The sequence below is a fragment of the Panthera tigris genome, chromosome B3, assembly GCF_018350195.1.
Source record: "Panthera tigris isolate Pti1 chromosome B3, P.tigris_Pti1_mat1.1, whole genome shotgun sequence".
NCBI lineage: Eukaryota > Metazoa > Chordata > Mammalia > Carnivora > Felidae > Panthera > Panthera tigris.
Window position 1 is genome coordinate 106,725,044 of NC_056665.1, and position 22,104 is coordinate 106,747,147.

Here is a 22,104-nt window from a genome sequence, read left to right on the forward strand (position 1 = left end):
ATCACTTGAATACTATCCCTAAGTCCCAATCCTGGAGGTGGAACCCTATTACTAGCTGCCAATTCTCTCTAATGCTGAGCACCAAGAAGCCATACTCTGTCCACCTGGACTTCTTCCTACTGCCCACAGAAAGGTGTGTTATTCAGTCTAACCTTTTCCCCGTGAGTGTGTCACCCCATCACAGACTACCGTCCCAGCCCTAACCCCATACCTTTCTCTTTCTCATATTATGTCTTAAGGACAACAGCATATCCCAGATGTATCTTACATAAGTATTTCTCAAAACTATGTTCAAGGTAATTGTGCTAATCATTGCTCTCCTTCTAGTTGAGAGCACTTACACCAAAGAACAGTATGGTCCAAAAGAACATCAAAATTTGTATGATGGTGCTGATAAAGAATAATTCAAATAATTAAATCCAAAACCTTCAAAATTCAACCTCATATAGGTAATCTTCTTCAGTTTTCTGCTGACCAGATGCTGTAAAACTATACCCAATTTACAAATGTCTTCTACAGTACTACTTTAAGGGTGGTCCCTGAAGCTTGCTTAGAAATACAGAATCTCAGACTCCCACCCCAAACCGACTGACTGAATTGGAATCTTCTGTAACAAAATCTCCAAATTTGAAAAAGCACTTTTCTAGAGTTCTTAGAACCTTAACTACTTATGTTTTCTTCAATAGCTTTGGAAAACACATAACTATTTTTTATCTTTGCACTATTCCAATTTGAAGCACCACCTCTCCCCCATTCTGTGTGGATGTGACAGGGTTGCTAATCAGTATCTTACCTCCACTCCCCATCACCACCAGGGAAGGGTGAGCCTGTGAGCCAGGCCAAGTTAACCCCAGGGAATAGTGACTGGTCTGAATGGCCAGTTTGGCAAGTTATCCAACACAGAGCAATCAATATTCATGAAATTTTCCAAATTGGAGGCCGATAGTTTTCTCTTTCCCTTTAGAGCTGAAAGTGTAGAGCAATGACACCAGCAATGACATCTGCATTGCCAGAGGCCATATTTCTGTCATAGGGAGAAATGCCCTATAAAATAGAAAAGAACAATGAGGCTGAAAGGAGAGACAGATAAGGAAGGAGAATCATGAAAGCATCATTTGAGACCCTGGATCCAGGTATGCCCAAAGTCAGATGTTCTTCAAATGTTCCTCAGTTATGTGAACAGATGAGTCTTTTTTGCATTTAAACTGGTTTGTATTGGGCTTCTTTCATTTGGACCCATGCTTCTTGACTAATACACAGCTGATTGCTGTGTATTTTTTTATTAGTCCAATGAGTTTATTTTCTTAACCATTTTTCCCCATTAATTTTCTAAGCTGACAACCATTTGTAGATTTTGGAGGGCTACTATAAGAGCTCCAAACTTGAACTGTTTTTCCGGATAGTATATTTATTCTACCGTCCCTTGGGAACCCCCCTGAATCTCCTAAGAACCCTCTAAAGAGCACCTCTTTCTTATCAAAGCTGACATTTGTGCAGGTTTTTCCTCCCTGATTGGCAATGTTTCTGAATATTTTTCAAATCTTATATATGAATACTTAGTAGAGAGAATAGATCGGCCCATCTATAAGTGGATTCAGAAAACACTTAATGGAAGCTCCATGCATTAATTCTACAAGAAGAGCCACTGGACACATTGTAATAAAGATGAAGGATCTAAGTGATTACAATGCTTTGCTTTCGAAAACACTGAGTGCATCACAGCCATTTTAAAAGATTGCTTCAGCTCAGATCATTTGGTAAAGCTAAAGCAAAGGAATAGAAACATTTGCCTTAGAGAACCGATTCTAACTTGTTACAGGGCAGATGTGAACCATCACATTTATCCACTTATCCTTGGAATCTAGAGACAATAAATGTGTATATAGTGAAACAGAAGGGGATCATCTAAAATCATTTTTTTTTCTGTCTTAAGGAGATGTAGCCATGATAACATGATAAAGCTCTTTTTTACTTGGTTTAAAAATAACCACTTCTCTGCAACACTGGAGTTAGTCTAATGTGAGAGGAGGGAAAACCCTCAGAAACACTTCCAAACCACACCCATACAGTAAGGTCATTAATAGGGCCAACAGTTCTGCATTCAACATAATTGATTTATGTAAACTGGTTAGCATTACTCTATTTCATGGTCACAGAAGCTACCTCAACCATGTTTTACGATTGTATCTTACTTGTTACAAAAAAAAGCCCATAAACAGTGTTAGTGGCGATGAGGCCAATGATTCATCTACCCCGTGGTTTTATTTTTCTTTTTTTCTAACTATATAACCTATTTAGGTGGAAAAAAGGCCAGGAAGTCCTCTTATTCTACATATTCTCACTTTCTAAGGAAAAAGGAACTTGATAATAACAAAGTGTCAACCACAGGTAAATTTACAAGAAAAAAATAATAGCAATTCTGTAAATATTTTCATTTAACACACCAATAGGAGTACTTTAAAACCACAACTTAAGACAATATTAGTGATGTACTATAATTATAAAGCTTCCTTCTGAAAATTGGAAGAATTCCAACTATGTATGCATATAAAAAGTAGGAGCTTTGCAGTATCTTGTCCAGGCTTGTTACTAAGCTATACTGCCTTACATACATGCTGCACTCCAATACATGTGCCCTCCAATACAGTAGCCACTGGCCACATATAACTATTGAGTACTTGAAACGGAAATTTTGCTTGACATGTGCTGAAAGTTTAAAATACACACTGGCTGGGGGGCCTTGGTGGCACAGTTGGTTAAGCGTTCAACTTCAGGTCAAGATCTCACAGTTTGTGAGTTTGAGACCCATGTCGGGCTCTGTGCTGACAGGTCAGAGCCTGGATCCTGCTTCGGATTCTGTGTCTCCGTCTCTCTGTCCCTCCCTCTCTCACACACACACACACTCTCTGTCTCTCTAGAATAAGTAAACATTAAAAAAATTAAATAAAATACACACTGGCTTTTGAAGACTTAGTTCTAAAGAAATAATTAAAATATCTTATTAATACTTGTTTATATTAAATACATACTGAAATGATGATATCTTGGATATATTGGGTTAAATGAAAGATATTAATGGGCACCTGGGTGTCTCAGTCAATTAATCGTCCGACTTTGGCTTAGGTCATGATCTCACTGTTCCTAAGCTCGAGTCCCATGTGGGGCTCTGTGCTGACAACCCAGAGCTTGGAGCCTGCTTCAGATTCTGTGTCTCTCTCTCTCTGCCCCTCCCCTGCTCACACTCTGTATCTCTCTCTCTTAAAAATAAATAAACATTTAGGAATTTTTAATAAAAATGAAAGATATTAAAATTAATTTTTACCTATTTCTCATTAGTTTTTAAGATATGGCTCTTGAAGAAGATATTTACAAATGACATGTCAGATAAAGTATTAGTATCCAGAATCTATACAGCACTTAGAAAACCACATCCCAAAAATGAATAATCCAATTAAAAAATGGGCAGAAGACATGAATAGACATTTTTCCAAAGAAGACATCCAGATGGCAAACAGACACGTGAAAAGGTGCTCAACATCACTGATCATCAGGGAAATTCAAATCAAAACTACAATGAGATATTACTTCACCTGTCAGAATGGCTAAAATCAACAACACAAAATACAACAAGTATTGGCAAAGATGTGGAGAAAGGGGAATCCTCTTACACTGTTGGTGAAAATACAAATTGGTGCAGCCACTCTGGAAAACAGTATGGAGGTTCCTCAAAAAGTTAAAAATAGAACTACTCTATGATCCAGCAATCACACTACTCAGTATTTACCCAAAGAATACAAAAATACTAATGCAAAGGGATACATGCACCCTTATGTTTATAGCAGCATTATCTACAATAGCTAAATTATGGGAATAGCCCAAGTGTCCATTGAATGGATAAAGAGGATGTGATACACACACACACACACACACACACACACACACACACGCAGACACACACACACACACACACACACAGACACACACACACACACACAGGAATATTACTCAGCCATAAAAAAGAATGAAATCTGGCCATTTGCAACAACATGGATAGAGATAGAGAGTATCATGCTAAGTGAAATAAGTCAGTCTGAGAAAGACAAATACCATAGTATTTCACTCATATGTATAATTTAAGAAATAAAACAAATGAGCAAAGCGGAGGGTGGGGAAGGGGGAAGAGAGAGGCAAACCAAGAAACAGACTCTTAACCATAGAGAACAAACTAATGGTTACCGGAGGGGAAGTGGGGCAGGGAGAGGATGGGTTAAATAGGTGATGAGGATTAAGGAATGCATTTGTGATGAGCACCAAGTATTGGTATGGAAGTGCTGAACCAGTATTATACACCTGAAACTAATATTACACTGTATGTGAACTAACTGGAATTTAAATAAAACTTAAAAATTTTTAAATATAAAATGCACCTCCTAGAAATTTAAATTACATATATGGTTCACATCATATTTCTATTGAACAGCACTGTTTCTATACAATATTCAGTGATTAGAAGCATAGGCCGATATCAGTTTGAAATCCAGTTTTGTGTTCTGTGACTTTAGGCAAAATACTCATTGAGGGGGGGTCTCCCCCAATTTTTCATAATTTGCAGATTTTTCATAATCTGCAAAATAGAGTTAATAGCACCAAACTTACATAATTTTAAAGATTAAAGGAGTAATTGTATGTACACAGTGCCTACCACATACTAAGCAGTCAGTATGTGTTCACTATGTATATATACACACACACACACACATACATACATATACATATATATATATATATATATATATATATATATATATATAATGCCAGTGTATATCCCTGGTAATATAATATCCTTTGTTTATGGACTCCAAATTTTATAATTTCACTTAATTTTAGTGATTCATTAGTGAGTGTATTAGTCTGCTCAGACTGCTATAACAAAATACCACAGACTGGGTGGCTTAAAAACTGGAAAGTTATTTTCTTACAGTTCTGGAGACTGGAAGTCCAAAAGCAAGCTACCAACAGGGGAGGTCTCACTCCTCAGCTTGCAGACAGTGCCTTCTTCATGTGTCTTCACATGATACTCTGGTGTCTCTTCCTCTTCTTACAAGGACACCAGACCTAATGGATTAGGGTCCTACCCTTATGACCTCCTTTAACCTTAATTACTTTACTAATGGCCCTATCTCCAGATACAGTCACAGTGGGGTTAGGTTTTAACACATGAATTTGAGGGTGGGGATGCAATTCAGTCCATAGCAGTAGGTTACAGGTAAATAGTTCCTTAGACACATAAGACTGAAAGCCAAAGGACTCATATATTTGTATCCATTCATAGTTCACCAAGAGGAGCATGTAGCTACCAATCCCTGAGAAATACTCATCTTAATCAATGGGATTGTTCATGGCATAAAAGGTATTTGGCAGAAGGGCATGATGCTTCCCTCTAAAATTAATTTCAAAATACTTATTTGTATTTCTAAACCAGCCCAAGTTTTAAACTTGGTATGAATTGAATAACCCTGAATTTTTTTAAAAAAATATTTATTTATTTATTTTGGGAGGGAAAAGATGGGGAGAGTGAAGGGGAGAGAGAAATCTCAAGTAGCTTCCACACTCAGCATGGAGCCTGATGAAGGGCTTGATCTCACAACTATGAGATTGTGACCTGAGCTGAAATCAAGATTGAGCCACCCAAGCACCCAAATAGCCCTGAATTCAACTCTTAGTCCATATCACCTCTTGGAGTATTGAGTTTAATAACTGCCTGTTGGAAAAAGTTGTTACTTCTTATTTGTTTTAAAATTCCTTTGTCAGGAAACAATCAACAAAACTAAAAGGCAACCAACGAAATGGAAAAGATATTTGCAAATGACATATCAGACAAAGGGCTAGTATCCAAAATCTATAACCCGAAAAACAAATAATCCAGTGAAGAAATGGGCAGAAAACATGAATAGACACTTCTCTAAAGAAGACATCCAGATGGCCAACAGACACATGAAAAGATGCTCAACATCGCTCGTCATCAGGGAAATACAAATCAAAATCACACTGAGATACCACCTCATGCCATTCAGAGTGGCTAAAATGAACAAATCAGGAGACTATAGATGCTGGAGAGGATGTGGAGAAATGGGAACCCTCTTGCACTGTTGGTGGGAATGCAAACTGGTGCAGCTGCTCTGGAAAACAGTATGGAGGTTCCTCAAAAAATTAAAAATAGATCTACCCTATGACCCAGCAATAGCACTGCTAGGAATTTACCCAAGGGATACAGGAGTGCTGGTGCATAGGGGCACTTGTACCCCAATGTTTATAGCAGCACTTTCAACAATAGCCAAATTATGGAAAGAGCCTAAATGTCCATCAACTGATGAATGGATAAAGAAATTGTGGTTTATATACACAATGGAATACTATGTGGCAATGAGAAAGAATGAAATATGGCCTTTTGTAGCAACGTGGATGGAACTGGAGAGTGTTATGCTAAGTGAAATAAGTCATACAGAGAAAGACAGATACCATATGTTTTCACTCTTATGTGGATCCTGAGAAACTTAACAGAAGACCATGAGGGAGGGGAAGGAAAAAAAAAAGTTTAAAGATGGAGAGAGCCAAAGCATAAGAGACTCTTAAAAACTGACAACAACCTGAGGGTTGATGGGGGTGGGTGATGGGTATTAAGGAGGGCACGTTTTGGGATGAGCCCTGGGTGTTGTATGGAAACCAATTTGACAATAAATTTCATATTAAAAAAAAATAAAGATGTTATTCTGTCCGGAAAAAAAATAAAATTCCTTTGTCAAATACTGAAGTATACCCCTAAATTTTTGAATTTTTGAGTTTCATAGGAATTCTCCATATACATCTTAAACAGTGACTTTTGCTTGAATATATTTTCTCAGATTATATTTCTACACTCAAGATCTTTATTGTCAGCCTGTCTTCACTCAGCAGTTCTTTTATTCTCTCAATCATCTTACAGCCTTTACAGTTTTTCTACTTTGAGATTCACCATTCAAGATTTAAACAGATAGGAGTCTATACATGGGTAGGACAGCATTTCCTGTTTTCTTTCTAATTTTGAGTATGAGTATGTGTTACTGTTTTTCTCCTCTGAATTTATGATTTTATTTATTTTTACTTTTCTTAGTTTGGTTTTTTTGGCTGAGGCAACATATTTGGTCAAAATCTTCAGGATACAATCCAGATGGACTCTTAAATCCTGTCCATCTGTTGGAAATCATAACTTGGAACTCATTAGCTATATGCATCATTCCCAAATGTATTAGCTGTATACATTATTCCCACATTTCAAGTCTTATACCCAACCCATCTGACTACATCCTCTTTATATCTTCCTGAAGTTCATCAACATACATGCAGTGTTGTACAATCTAATGAGACTAAATGCCATGTATGAACTTCAAATTTTTCTATGTACTACTTTTCCAAATTATTTTGAAATGTTAAATAAATTCAAACACAGATTCTATTTCCATTTCTCTGTCTAAAGAAATGACAGTGGATTTAATCAGATAAATACTTACTAATATCAACTATATGCAAAGCACTAATAGGGATAAAGGTTAATATAATATGGCCTTTACTTTTCCTCCTGGTCTAGAGGAAGCAGCCATATAAACAGCCTTGACAAGCAGAATAAAGTAGTGCCACAAATAGATTCAAGTGTTGAATAAAATATTTGTTTCCCCCAAAATTCATATGTTGAAGTCCTGCTCACCAATATGATGGTATTTGGAGATGTGATTGCATTGGGGGCCTTTGCAAGGTAATTAGATCATCAGGGTAGAGCCCTTATGAATGGGGTTGGTGCCATTATAAGAAGAGACAAAAGAGGGTTGATGAGTGAAAAATAAATGTTTGTTGTTTAAACCACCCAAGCCCATAGTATTTTTGTTATAGCAACTTGAACTAAGACATCCAAATTTGAAAACAAGAGAAATACCTTCCAACTTGGTTGAGTGAGTAAGCCTCCACAGAGTATGAAATATTTGAGCTGAGCCTGGAAAAAGAGTAGGTTTTTGATTGATACAGTCACTTGAGGACCAAGTCTACATGTAGTTGGGAAGAAGCAAGAGTTCTTGAAGGAATGGAGCCAGATCCCTGACCACAGCACAACCAGAAACCATTCTAGCAAGGACTTTTCTTATCATTTAAGCCAGTTTGGGCTGGTTTTTCTATTACTTGCACTTGAATTGATATAACCATTCTAAAGCTCTCAACCTATATTTGTATCTGTCAGCTAGATGTCTCCAAGTGGATGTCCCAATAACACTTGTGTTAGTATAGGTTGTCTGAGAAGCAGATGTCAAAACAGGATTCGAGGAACAAGAGATGAATTGGGAGAAATACTAATGAGGGAAAATAGAGAAGAAGCCAGTGATACTGGGAAAGCAGCAGAGTATGTACCTCTTTGTGAGGGGAAAAGGAAGGAAGGGAAGTTGAGTGGAAGAGCCCATTGCTGTGCAACTCTAAGAAATTTCAGCAAGACTGATGGAGAGTCCTCAAGGCAACATTGCTGATTAAAGGAGGAAAATTGTAAATCTCCATGTTCAGTATTCCTACCATGCTCAGTCACTGCCTTAGAGCAGCCCATGGGAGGCAAAGCCTGGGCCTAATTGATACAAAGGATGTCAGAGTGCCCCAAGACATAGGGCCCTTGATCAGTCATACTAACCCCATTCAGCAGCTTCTGCTAGTTGAATTTCCCTGACCTCTACCCACCTCAGCTTCAGTTTACTCAACTGAATTCATCTTATGCAGCTCCCAGATCTCCCTCTCTTCCTGTGTTCCCTACCTTCCTAGTCAAAGCATAAATTGTATAGTCATTCTTGTTTTCTTCCTCTTCCAAAGCAAAAATTGTATAGTCATTCTTGATTTCTTCCTCTTCTTCACCATTCACACCCCAAAAATACCTCCTATTTTAATGATTCTCTTGCACCCACCTGCTATCACTTGCCTAATCCAGGCTTCCATCTCTGCCTGTGCTGTTGAAGTAGCCTGAACTTACTTCTGACTTCCAATCTGGCATTATTTTCACTGTATCAGACCACTTTCAACATGTTTATAGTTGGAAAGACCATCTAATTCAGTCTTCTTCGGTCTTTGGTCCACCCTAATACAATTTAGAGAATGTGATATGCCACTGTTCTTCCCAAACAAGAATTACTGTTAAATTTGTTTATACCATTGCAGAGGGTTAAGAGAATCATCTTCTGTTCAGGACACACCATTATTATTTGCCTGTGCAAGATAATCTCTGGTTTTATTTATTTAGACATTTTATTCCCATTCCCCTCTCTGCCAATAGGTAATCATATTAACATGTTTGATGTGTATCTTTTATTCACAGGTAAGCGGGTTTTTTTTTTGAGAGTTGAAGAGTTAATCAGTTATTAATAAACCATTAAAAATAGCTCATTTTTCTCTAGGCGCTACATAAGGGATAATATATATGTGCAAACTTACAAAATCAATTATTAAAACCAAATGTATTTTTTAACTTAATACTTTTAAAAAATTTTTTAATGTTTATTTATTTTTCAGAGGGGGACAAGAGGGGCAGAAAGAGAGGGAGACACAGAATCCAAAGCAGGCTCCAGGCTCTGAGCTGTCAGCACAGAGCCCGATGTGGGACTCAAATTCACAAACCAAGAGATCATGACCTGATGCGAAGTCAGATGCCCAACTAACCGAGCCACCCAGGCGCCCCGAGCCAAAAGTATTTTTAAAGTACTTCTGAATGAGAACAAATTCTAAGAGAAAAGTGGATTTTAGTTACCACAACCCTTTCAGAATTCTCAGGCTCTAAACATGAATATCACTCACTGGGAAGTGCAGAATGGCCTTCAGGGATTTGACAGTCTTTTCTCATCATCTCCTTATCACCAACTATGGTTAAAATCTCAGGGACTGTCTCACTCCTTTATCATTACATCTTCATATACTTCAGTGGATGCAGGTTCAAACCCACATATTTAATTCTCAACCACCTGACTTCAGCCACCTACTTGGCCCTTCCCTCTAAATGACCCTCCCAGACACTGGCAGCTTTAGGTCTGAAATACTTCCCCTCAGGATTTTTGGATACAAAGGTGTTTTGTGTCTTCACAGAGTGGGCAAGGGGTATGGAGATCCTTTGGTACCACCTGTCTCTTTAGTATCTTCCAGATTATCATGATCAATGTCAAAGTCTTACAGTGGGAAAAGCTTAAAATAAAAGTTTCCAGGTATATTGGTTTCTCCATTTTCCTGTGCTGGATCTTGCATGTGCTCCGTGTGTGTGTGTGTGTGTGTGTGTGTGTGTGTGTGTGTGTGGTTGTTTTTGTTTTGTTAGCTATTTAAGAAAATGAATATATTTTATTTCTTAGAGCCATTTTAAGTTTACAGAAAAATTGAACAGAAAGTATAAGAGTGCCCATGTATCTGTCTTTGTCCCCACTGCCACCCCCAGTTTCAGTTTCTTCTATCATTAACATTTTACATCAGTATGGTACATTTGTTACAATTGATGAACCTAAATTGATATACTATTATTAACTAAAGTCCTTGTTTTACATCATATAGTGTTGTGTATTTTATGAGTTTTGATGAATGTATTATGACATGTATCACCATTGCAGAAGGATTCAGAATAGTTTCACTGCCCTCAATATTCTCTGCAATCTGAAGGAAAAATAGAGTTAACCCAGTTAAAAATGAGGAGAGCAGTGTTCCATTGCAAAGACAAGGAAATTAGAGATTATTTATATCAAGTTTGAGTAAATGGAAGAAGTTAAGCATGGGGGCACCTGGGTGGCTCTGTTGGTTAAGCATCCAACTCTTGATTTGGGCTCAGGTTATGATCTCACAGTTTGTGGGTTCAAGCCCCATGTCAGCCTCTGTGCTGACAACACAGAGCCTGCTTGGGATTCTCTCTCTTCCTCCCTCTCTGCCCCTCCCCTGTGCTCTCTTTCTCTTAAGATACATAAACAGGAAAAAAAAAAAAGTTTTTTAGCCTACAGTCTAAAGTGCAGGAGTAAGACGAATGAGAGACCTGGGGGTAAAAGGCAGTGGAGAGATAATGAAGATAATAGAATCTAGTGTAACTCACTGTCAACTCAACAAAGATCTAGATAAGCCCATATCTAAAACCCCATTCCACAGGAGTTTGGAAAATCCAAAGCCTTCTCTAGGATTTCATCAAATTCCTAGTAGGTTTATATTACTATGAATTTCTGCTTAATTCAATTAAAGGATTATCACTGCCATGAGCAAGTACTGGTCCTATTCCTGCACAATGTTGACCAAGACATGGGACCAGCCCTTTCCTTTCCTTTGCACACACACGCACACGCACACGCACACACACACACACACACAAGCACGCGCATGCTGACATACACATACACACAATCACTGACTCACTCAGGTAATTTGTGTAAGCAGAAGATTTTACAGAATGTATAAGAGGGCTGTAACATTGCCTTGTAAAAATTAAAGTAAATATTAGAGGGGCACCTGGGTGGCTCAGTCAGTTAAGTGGCTGACTTAGGCTCAGGTCATGATTTCACATTGGTGGGTTTGAGCTCTGCATCAAGCTCAGCACTAACAGTGCAGAGCCTGCTTGGAATTCTCTCCCTCTCTCTCTCTGCCCCTCCCCTACTTACAGGCACACTTTCTCTCTCTCAAAATAAATGAATAAACTTATAAAGTAAATACTAAAATTCTGATTCCCCAAAGTTCTCAGCCACTTCACTATTAGGACTTTCACCAACTTCATACTTTCATTTATTTTGACTGACAATTATTTTGTTACCTTGACTTCTGGCATGTCATGTCATTCATTAAATCTTCTCTCAGAGCATCCCCAGTAGTTTGCTCAAGTATTTTTCTTAACAAAGACCACTTTTTTCCTACTAAGAAAAACTCTAGTTCCAGTTGTTAGGATAATAAATGTTCCACCCTGCTACACAGGTTTACAGGTTTACCTTTTGTCTGAGGACAACTGGAGGTCATTGGAGGGCTTTAAATAGAGGCGTTCCTCTGAGATGTGTCTGAATGATAGACCAGATATGTTTGAGTGATAGATCACTTTGAGTGCTGTATAAAGAATGGATTGGAGGGCAGTGCTATTTGAAACAGGAAGATCATTTAGGAGACAGTGGTAGTTCTAGGTAAGAAATGATGAGAATCTAAATAAGGATGGTGGCAATAAAGTGGTGGTAGGGACAGAGATGTCAATGGATACCAGATATAGTCAGGAGGAAAAAGCAACAGGACTTGAAAATTAGTTGGATACAAATTATTTTCTAAGTCAGTTTCTGACTTAGAAAACTTATTATAACAAATACTGGAGAAGGAGCAGATATGGGGGAAGATCCTTGGCTCAGTTTTGGTCATGTGGAGTTTAAAGTGCCTATGGGATCCCTGGAGGGATATCAAGCAGACAAATGAGTGTATTGGTTTGGAGATCAGAAGAAATTTCTGGGCAGAAGATACATATTTAGGGGTAACCAGCCTATAGATGGTGATGGATGAGATTGCTTAAGAAAAGACTTTAGAGTAATAAGAGAGGAGGGCCCAAAGCAGAGTTCTAAGAATTCCAGTATTTAAGAGACAAGCAGAGGAAAAGGGACTATGAAATGAAACAATGAATAACCAGGAAAAAAAAGAAAAAAGAAAATCTGAACAGTATGGTATCACAAAAGCCAAGTAGAATATTTCAGAACAAAGGGAGTATTTGAACTCTCCTGTACAGATAAATTGAAATTAAGAAAGCTTTAAGAAAGTTACCCAGAGATACACATTCATATATAGGGATTCAAACCCATATCTCTAACTGTGTTCACAATAGCTCCATCTTTGAGGGCCTCATCTTCCTCATCTATAAAACATGGAGGAAGTGGAGTTGAGGAAGGGAGAGATTGGGCTGGATAAATTCTATGATCCTCTTCCAGATCTATAGTTGTATAAATGGGGAAGAAAGTCTGGGATGGAGCATATGGCTAATCATTGATGTAGCCTTTAGTTCTTTGTTCCTTTACTCCTTATAGTAGGACAGAGCAGACATGCAATACATATTTGCTGAACATGGGCACACAATGATTATTGCCAAAGCAAATTCAAAGATGTCATTAATATCTATTAATACAGAAGGCACTAGAGGCACAGTGAAATCTATTATTAAGTAATCACTAGTTTACCAACATCCACCCTACTGAATACTGTTTTCATTCTTTTCCCTGTAGTTCTTACTTGGTCTGGCCCCACAGGTAAGGAAGCCTAGCATCAGCTGCATATATTAGCATTATTATGGTGTGAAAACATGACAACAGGTTCATAAATGGGATTATTCAATATCCACAGTCACAAGGTGGCTCTGTATGTCTATAATTTGAACAATAAGATGATCAGAGATTAGGCCTTGCTCCATTCAGAGTCCAGAAAGAGAGATGTTTGGGTTTAATTTATTAAGAAAAAAAAACCCTCCCCTACAAGCACATACTTTCTTTTTTTTAATGATTGCTTTATTTATTTATTTTAATTTTTTATTATTATTTATTTTGTTTTTTTAATTTACATCCAAGTTAGTTAGCATATAGTGCAACAATGATTTCAGGAGTAGATTCCTTAATTCCCTTTACCCATTTAGCCCACCCCCCTCCCACAACCCCTCCAGTAAACCTCTGTTTGTTCTTTATATTTAAGAATCTCTTATGTTTTGTCCCCCTCCCTTTTTTTATATTATTTTTGCTTCCCTTCCCTTGTGTTCATCTGTTCTGTGTCTTAAAGTCTTCATATGAGTGAAGTCATATGATATTTGTCTTTCTCTGACTAATTTCGCTTAGCATAATACCGTCTAGTACCATCCACGTAGTTGCAAAGGCAAGATTTCATTCTTTTTGATTGCCGAGTAATACTCCATTGTGTATGTGTGTATATATATATATACACGTATATACACACATACACACTTATATATATGTGTGTATATATGTGTGTGTGTGTATACATGTATATATGTGTGTGTGTGTGTGTATACGTGTATATATATACACACATACATCACATCTTCTTTATCCATTCATCCATCGATGGACATTTGGGCTCTTTTCATACTTTGGCTATTGTCAATAGTGCTGCTATAAACATTGAGGTGCATGTGGCCTTTCTAAACAACATACCTGTATCCCATGGATAAATACCTAGTAGTGCAATTGCTGGGTCGTAGGGTAGTTTTATTTTTAATTTTTTGAGGAACCTTCATACTGTTTTCCAGAGTGGCTGTACCAGTTTGCATTCCCACCAGCAGTGCAAAAGAGATCCTCTTTCTCTGCATCCTCGCCAACATCTTTTGTTGCTTGAGTTGTTAATGTTAGCCATTCTGACAGGTGTGAGGTGATATCTCACTGTGGTTTGATTTGTGTTTCCCTGATGAGGAGCAACGTTGAGCATCTTGTCATGTGTCTGTTGGCCATCTGGATGTCTTCTTTGGAGAAGTGTCTATTCATGTCTTTTGCCCATTTCTTCACTGGATTATTTGTTTTTTTTTTTTGGTGTTGAGTTTGATAAGTTCTTTATAGATTTTGGATACTAACCCTTTATCTGATATGTCGTTTGCAAATATCTTCTCCCATTCTGTTGGTTGCCTTTTAGTTTTGCTGAATGTTTCCTTCGCTGTGCAGAGCTTTTTATTTTGATGAGGTCCCAATAGTTCATTTTTGCTTTTGTGTCTCTTGCCTCTGGACATGTGTTGAGTAAGAAGTTGCTGCAGCCAAGATCAAAGAGGTTTTTGCCTGCTTTCTCTTTGAGGATTCTGGTGGCTTCCTGTCTTACATTTAGATCTTTCATCATTTTGAGTTTATTTTTGTGTATGGTGTAAGAAAGTGGTCCAGGTTCATTTTTCTGCATGTCGCTGTCTAGTTTTCCCAACACCACTTGCTGAAGAAACTGCCTTTATTCCATTGGATATTCTTTCCTGCTTTCTCAAAGATTAGTTGGCCATACATTTGTGGGTCCATTTCTGGGTTCTCTATTCTGTTCCATTGATCTGAGTGTCTGCTTTTGTGCCAGTACCATACTGTCTTGATGATTGCTTTGTAATACTGCTTGAAGTCTGCAAGCACATACTTTCAAAAGAACTTCCTTTCTGTTTGGAATATCCAGTGCAAGAGCCAAACAGATATGGATGGCCACATGTTGGCAAAGAGACCACAGTGGGGGGAAAACAATCTCTTCCTTGTCAAATGACTCAGGCTCCCTTAACTCTGTGCATAAATCAGAGCCCCAAAATCAAGGAGATACATCTGTTCCTGTGGATTCAGTCAGTAGTTGAGTTGCACCTCAGCATTCCACATAGAGTATTTTTAAGATCAAATTTCCTAATGTAAAATTCTAAGGTTTTAAGATAATATGGTGGTTTCCCCCCAAAGCTAAGTATAGAATTACCATATGATCCAGAAATTCCACTTCTAAAAGTGCCTAAAAGAATTGAAAGCAGGATCTCAAACAGATATTTGAACACCAGTGTTCATAGCACCATTATTCATAGTAGTCAAAAGTGGAAACAATCCAGGTGTCCATCAATGGATGAACAGATAAACAATTAAATTAATAAAATATAGTGTACATTTATAATGGAATATTAAGAAAGGGATAAAATTCTGATATATGCTGTAGCATGGATGAATCTTGAAAACATGCGAAGTGAAATAAGACACAAAAGAATATTGTATGATTTAATTTATATGAAGCATGTAGAGTAGCCAAGTTCATGGAGACAGAAAGTATAATATAGGTTACCAGGGGCTAATGGGAGGAAGAAATATGGAGTTATTGTTAAAGGGTACAGAATTTCAGTATGGAATAAATAAAAAATTCTTGAGATGGACAGTGGTGATGGTTGCACAACAATGTGAATGTACTTAAATGCCATTCAGCTGTTATACTTGAAGTGATTTAAATGGCAAATTTTATGTTAAGTATATTTTACTACAATTAAAAAAATCCTGTGCCTACAATTTCTAGAGATTGTGTGGTATAGTGGAAAGAGGTAGTTGAGAGTTCTAGTTCTGACATTAATAGGCTATGTGACCTAGGGAAAGTCATTTAGCCTCTCCAATGCTCAGTCTCCTCATCTCAAAAATGAAAAAATAATTCCTACACTGCATGGTTGTTCTGAGGTTTAGAGATAAAATATCTAAGGCATCTGGCATCATATATGATATTGAGTGCGTGCTTATTAAGTGATATTTTTATGAACCTAAAGAAATGCACACCTCGGGGCACCTGGGTGGCTCAGCTGGTTAAGCATCCGACTCTTGGTTTCTGCTCAGGTCATGATCTCACAGTTGGTGAATTCGAGCCCCACATCAGGGGTGTGCCCTGATGCCCAGGGGTGATGCACCTCCCCTGCTCACTTTCTCTGTCTCTCAGAAAAAAAAAAACTCAGAAAAATGCACACCTCAATTCAGAAAATGACATATGTAAAAAATAAATTTACTTTCCAAAATTTGAAGTTATATGCATAAATTATTTAGATTACTCTTGCCAGTGACCATTTGCTAAAGAGAAACTGTTTAATATCAAAATACCTTATCCTAAACTCTAGCTTCACCATCATTTCTTATTTCTAATTTGGCCATTAAATTATAGCAGTAAAATGCTATCTCCCTATGGGTCTGAATCTCTGAGCCCTGAGAGACAAAGGATTATTTTGTTTTTCATCTCCCTTTGGGTTTCAGCTTACTAATATTTTCGTTAAACATTTAAATATTTTGTCATTAAGTATTCAACGCTCAATTCAAAGCTAAACAAGTGGAAGGATTTAATATAACTCTTATAGTAAAATATCTGGGGTTGGAATTGATCCCTAAATTACCTGTATGCAGATATAGACATAACTTTAGGAAGATCTGCTAAGGAGAAAACAATTCCTTGTATGCTGTTTTGCAACGAACAAGAAGGTTAAAGGCAGCAAAACAGCTGTGTTCAGAGAAGGCCCCCAGTGAATTGAGGTTAAAAGGATTTGCCCTTGCAGGACCCCAGGTCTCTAATTGGGACCTTCAATTCCTGTAATCCAGGATTGGGACCAGACACTTCTAGATTATTGCAAAAGCCCACAGGTGACTCAAATTGAAAAAACAATTAGTGTCCCCCAACTTCAGATAGAAAAGAGGCATTTAATGAAACCTGATGCAGGCCCAGCCAGGGCAAGGTGCTTAGTGAATATTCAGCCATTAGCAAAGGAGAGGAAAGTATGTATTTCCCTCTTCAATTTTAATCTCACTAAATACCTGAGATTTTTCTTAACAGAGTACATTAATTTTCTATTTAAAGGGAATACAAAGTTGATTAGACCTGTGTTTAAGAAAGATGGTTTTCTTTGTAGCTCCACAATCTTTTAAGTAAGAGTAATAAAAATGAAGCACATCATATAAAGGACTTGAATTTCATGCACATTTGTTCTTCTAACATATAAAGCCTATGTGAGAAGTCTAAAATCTTACAAGCCATGAAACCACAAGATCAATCCAAGAAGGAAAGATTGGTATGGAAGGATGGTTCTGAAAATTAGGCTCCAAACTTACAGTGTTCACAACCTGGGCTGCACAATGGAATCACCCAAGGAATTGTCTTATAAGTTTTTATTTTAATTCTAGTTAGTTAACAGTGTTATATTAGTTTCAGATGTACAATATAGTAATTCAACAGTTACATCCGGTGTGCTCATCACAAGTATACTTCTTAATCCCCATCATGTATGTAACCCATCCCCCCACCTCCCTTCTGGTAACTGAGAGAACTGATGTTCTCTATAACTGAGAGTCTGTTTCTTGGTTTGTCTCTCTCTCTCTTTCCTCCTTTGCTCATTTGTTTTATTTCTTAAATTCCACATATAAGTGAAATCATATTGTATTTGTCTTTCTCTGACTTATTTCGCTTAGCATAATACTCTCTCCCTCCATCCATGTTGTTGCAAATGGCAAGATTTCATTCTTTTTTATGGCTGGATGATCTCCGTGTGTGTGTGTGTGTGTGTGTGTGTGTGTGTGTGTGTGTCACATCTTCTTCATTCATCTATCAATGGACACTTGGGCTACTTCCATATCTTGACTATTGTAAATAATGCTGCTATAAACATAGTGGTGCATGTATTCCTTTGAATTTGTGTTTTTGTATTCTTTGGGTAAATACCTAGTAGTGTGATTGCTGAATCATAGGGTGTTTCTATTTTTAACTTTTTGAGGAACCTCTACACTGTTTTCCACAGTGGCTGCATCAGTTTGCATTCCCAATAGTGCAAGAGAGTTCCCCTTCTCCACATATTCACCAATACCTGTTCTGTCTTATATTTCTGATTTTAACCTTTCTGACAGGTGTGAGGTGATATCTTATTATAATTGTGATTTGCATTTCCCAAATGGTAAGTGATGATGAACATCTTTTCATGTGTCTGTTGGCCATCTAAACGTCTTCTTTATAGAAATGTCTGCTCATGTCTTCTGCCCATCTTTAATAGGATTATTTATTTTTTGGGTGTTGAGTTTTATAAGCTCTTTATATATTTTGGATACTACCTCCTTATTTGATATATCATTCTCCCATTCTGTAGGCTGCCTTTTTGTTTTGTTGACTGTTTCCGTCACTGTGCAGAAGCTTTTTATTTTGATGTAGCCCCAGTAGTTTATTTTTGCTTGTTTCCCTTGTCTCAGTAGTCATATGTAGAAAAAAGTTACTATGGCCGATGTCAAGAAGTTACTGCCTATGTTCTCTTCAGTATTTTTATGGTTTCAGTTCTCACATTTAATCCATTTTGAATTTAACTTTGTGTATGATATCAGAAAGTGGTCCAATTTCTTTCTTTTGCATGCTGCTGTCCAGTTTTCCCAACTCCATTTGTTGAAGAAACTGAGGAATGTTTTTAAATACCAATGCCTGAAGGGCACCTGGGTGGCTCAGTTGGACTCACAGTTCATGGGTTCAAGCCCTGAGTCGGGTTCTGTGCTGACAGCTCAGAGCCTGGAGCCTGCTTCAAATTCTGTGTTTCCCTCTCTCTCTGCCCCTCTCCCACTTGCTCTCTCTCTCTCTCTCTCTCAAAAATAAATAATATACATTACAATTTTTTAAATAAAAAATAAATAAATACCAATGCCTGAAACTCATCCATGAAGATTGTGATCTAATCAATCTGGGGATAGCCTGTTGGGATTTTCAGAAATTTCCCAGGTAATTCTAGAATGCAACCAAAGAGAAGACTACTTTTCTGAAGAAGAAGAAGGAGAAGGAGAAGGAGAAGGAGAAGGAGAAGGAGGAGAAAACAAACAAACAAAAAAACAGGAGAAAACAATCATCTATTCCATTCAGTACCAGCCACATAGTTTCCAGGGTCCAGTGCAAAGTGAAAATGTCAGTTCTTTGTTCAAATATTATTAAGATTTCAAGATAATGACAGAGAGTGTTAAACCAAACATGAGATCCTTCTAAGCACAGGGCCCTGTGTAACAGCACAGGTAACACACTCATGAAACCAGCCTTGATTTCATTCTTTACTAAACCAAATTACTGTATTTTACTTCATTTTTTAGGATCAAGAAATACATAATCTTTTCTCAGTGTGGTGCTCACTGTGCCTCTAAGATCCCACAAATAACAAATCCATAAACAATATTATTGTTTATTTAAACAACTTGATTTGTCTTGAAAGTCCCCTCATTTTGTCAAGACTAATAAAGGCTAAGCTATAAAACCAATGTATAGAGACATTTGGACTTGCACTTTGTATCCCCATCCACAATAGAAAAAACATTTTACCTATGAAATATTAATTCTGAATACAGGCTTCTCAGTCCAGAAAGAAAAACAAAACAAAACAAATTCCTAAGTCTAGAATACTGCATCTCTTTAAAAAACTCACTAATTTTCAAATCCCTGCCCTACACATCTGGCAGTTATCACACTACAAATTTTATTAGCCAAATCCATAGTGAAGACTCAAACTTCCAAGCCTGTGTTTATTTATTGTTTTTATATTATTGCCCTTTTCTGTATAACACTTAGTGACTTTAAAATCTTGTTATAATTTCAGGTAAAACCTAATAATCAAAATAGTGTAGAAACTCCCTAATTTGAAATTTTGTCAAAATTTCCAGTCTCTTCAGGTTAACGGATCACTTCCTTTTCTTCTGCTAGGGCAGGATGTGTCAGTTTATACAATGTTAGGAGAGCCCTCTGGTGGCCAAAGTAAAATTCCAATGTGGGCAAGTTTAAATAAATGGCTAACAATAGATTTCCAGAAATGAACAATTCCAGGAGAGGCATAGATTCCGTGCCCTACCTCTCCTCACCCAGCTTATCCTCTTGTCACTGCTATTGGAACTACTAGGAGCGATCTAAGATTTGATTAGAGAGAACAAGCTGTGAAAATCAGGGTCTGATTTAGGGGGAAAAATCCAGTCACATTCCTAGTTAGATCTCAAGATGCTCACTCATCTCACCCCAACACACACACACACACACACACACACACACACACACACACACCACAGCCTCCATCCAGAAGTTCTAACCCTCTACATCCTTTTCATTTTCATTTTGCAGTGCTCCACCATCTGAGATCCATTTGGATTAGTAAGCAGCCTCTTTATTTTTTTATTTTTTAATCAGTTTCCTTAAAACTATTGATCACAACTTTGTTTTTTAAATTTGTGTATAGCTGACACAAAATGTTACATTAGTTTCAGCTGTACAACTTAGTCATTCAACTTTTCTATGCATTATACTATGCTCACCACAACTGTCACCATGCAGTGCTATTACAATATCATTGACTATATTCCCTCGGCGGTGCCTTGTATTCCCATGATTTATTCATTCCATCACTGGAAGCCTGAATCTCCCACTCCCCTTCTCTTATTTTACCCACCCTCCTCCCACTCCCCTCGGGCAATGTCAGTTTGTTCTCCGTATTTATAGGTCTGGTTTGTAAGCAGCCTTTTTTTTTAATGCAAATATTTCTGGGGGCACCTGGGTGGTTCATTCAGTTAAGCTTCCGACTCTTGACTTTTGATCTCCTCTCAGGTCATGATTTCACAGTTCATAAGATAGAGCTCATTATCAGGCTCTCTGCTGACAGTTCAGAGCCTGCTTGGGATTCTCTCTCCCTCTCTCTCTCTGCCCCTTCCCTGCTTGCCTTCTTTCTCTCTCTCTCAAAATAAATAAACAAACTTAAAAAAAATGTAATGCAAATATCTCTGAATTCCATAGAGTCTATATAATAAATCAATGGTTTTCAAAGTGTGTCTCTCAAACCAGCAGCATGAAGGTCACCTAGGGACTTACTAGAAATGAAAATTCTCAGGGCACCTGGGCGGCTTAGTTGGTTAAACGTCCGACTTTGGCTTATGTCATGATTTCACGGTTTGTGAGTTCGAGTCCCACATCAGGCTCTGTGCTGACAGGTTAGACCCTGGAGCTTGTTCGGATTCTGTCTTCCTCTCTCTGCCCTCCCTCCCTTGCTCATGCTCACTCTCTCTCTCTCAAAAATAAATAAACATTAAATAAATAAATAAGCATGTAAAAAATTTTTAAAAGAAATGAAAATTCTAGAGTCTATCCCAGACCTACTGAATCAGAAACCCTGGGGGTGAGGGCCCAGTGATCTGTGTTTTAACAAGCCCACCAAGTGATTCTGATGCATGCCTAAGTTTGAGAAACACTGTTTTATACTATTGGTTATTGTTTGCTTCCTCCTCCTCTTCTCCTCCTCCCTCCCCCTTTCCTCCTCCTCACCACCCTTCCTCCGCCTCCTCCTCCTCCTTTTCCTTCTTCTGATTTTTATTTATTTTTAATAAAAAATTGCATATATTTAAGTTACACAACATGATGTTTTGATGTACATATACATAGTAAAATGATTACTACAGTAAAGCTAATTAACATATCACTCTCATATAGTTACCATTTTATGTGTGTATGGTGAGAGCACATGAAATCTCTCTTAGCAAATTTCCAGTTACAATACAACATTCTTAACTATAGTCATTGTACTTTACATTAGATCTCTAGACTCATTCAGCCTACATAACTGCAATTTTGTACCCT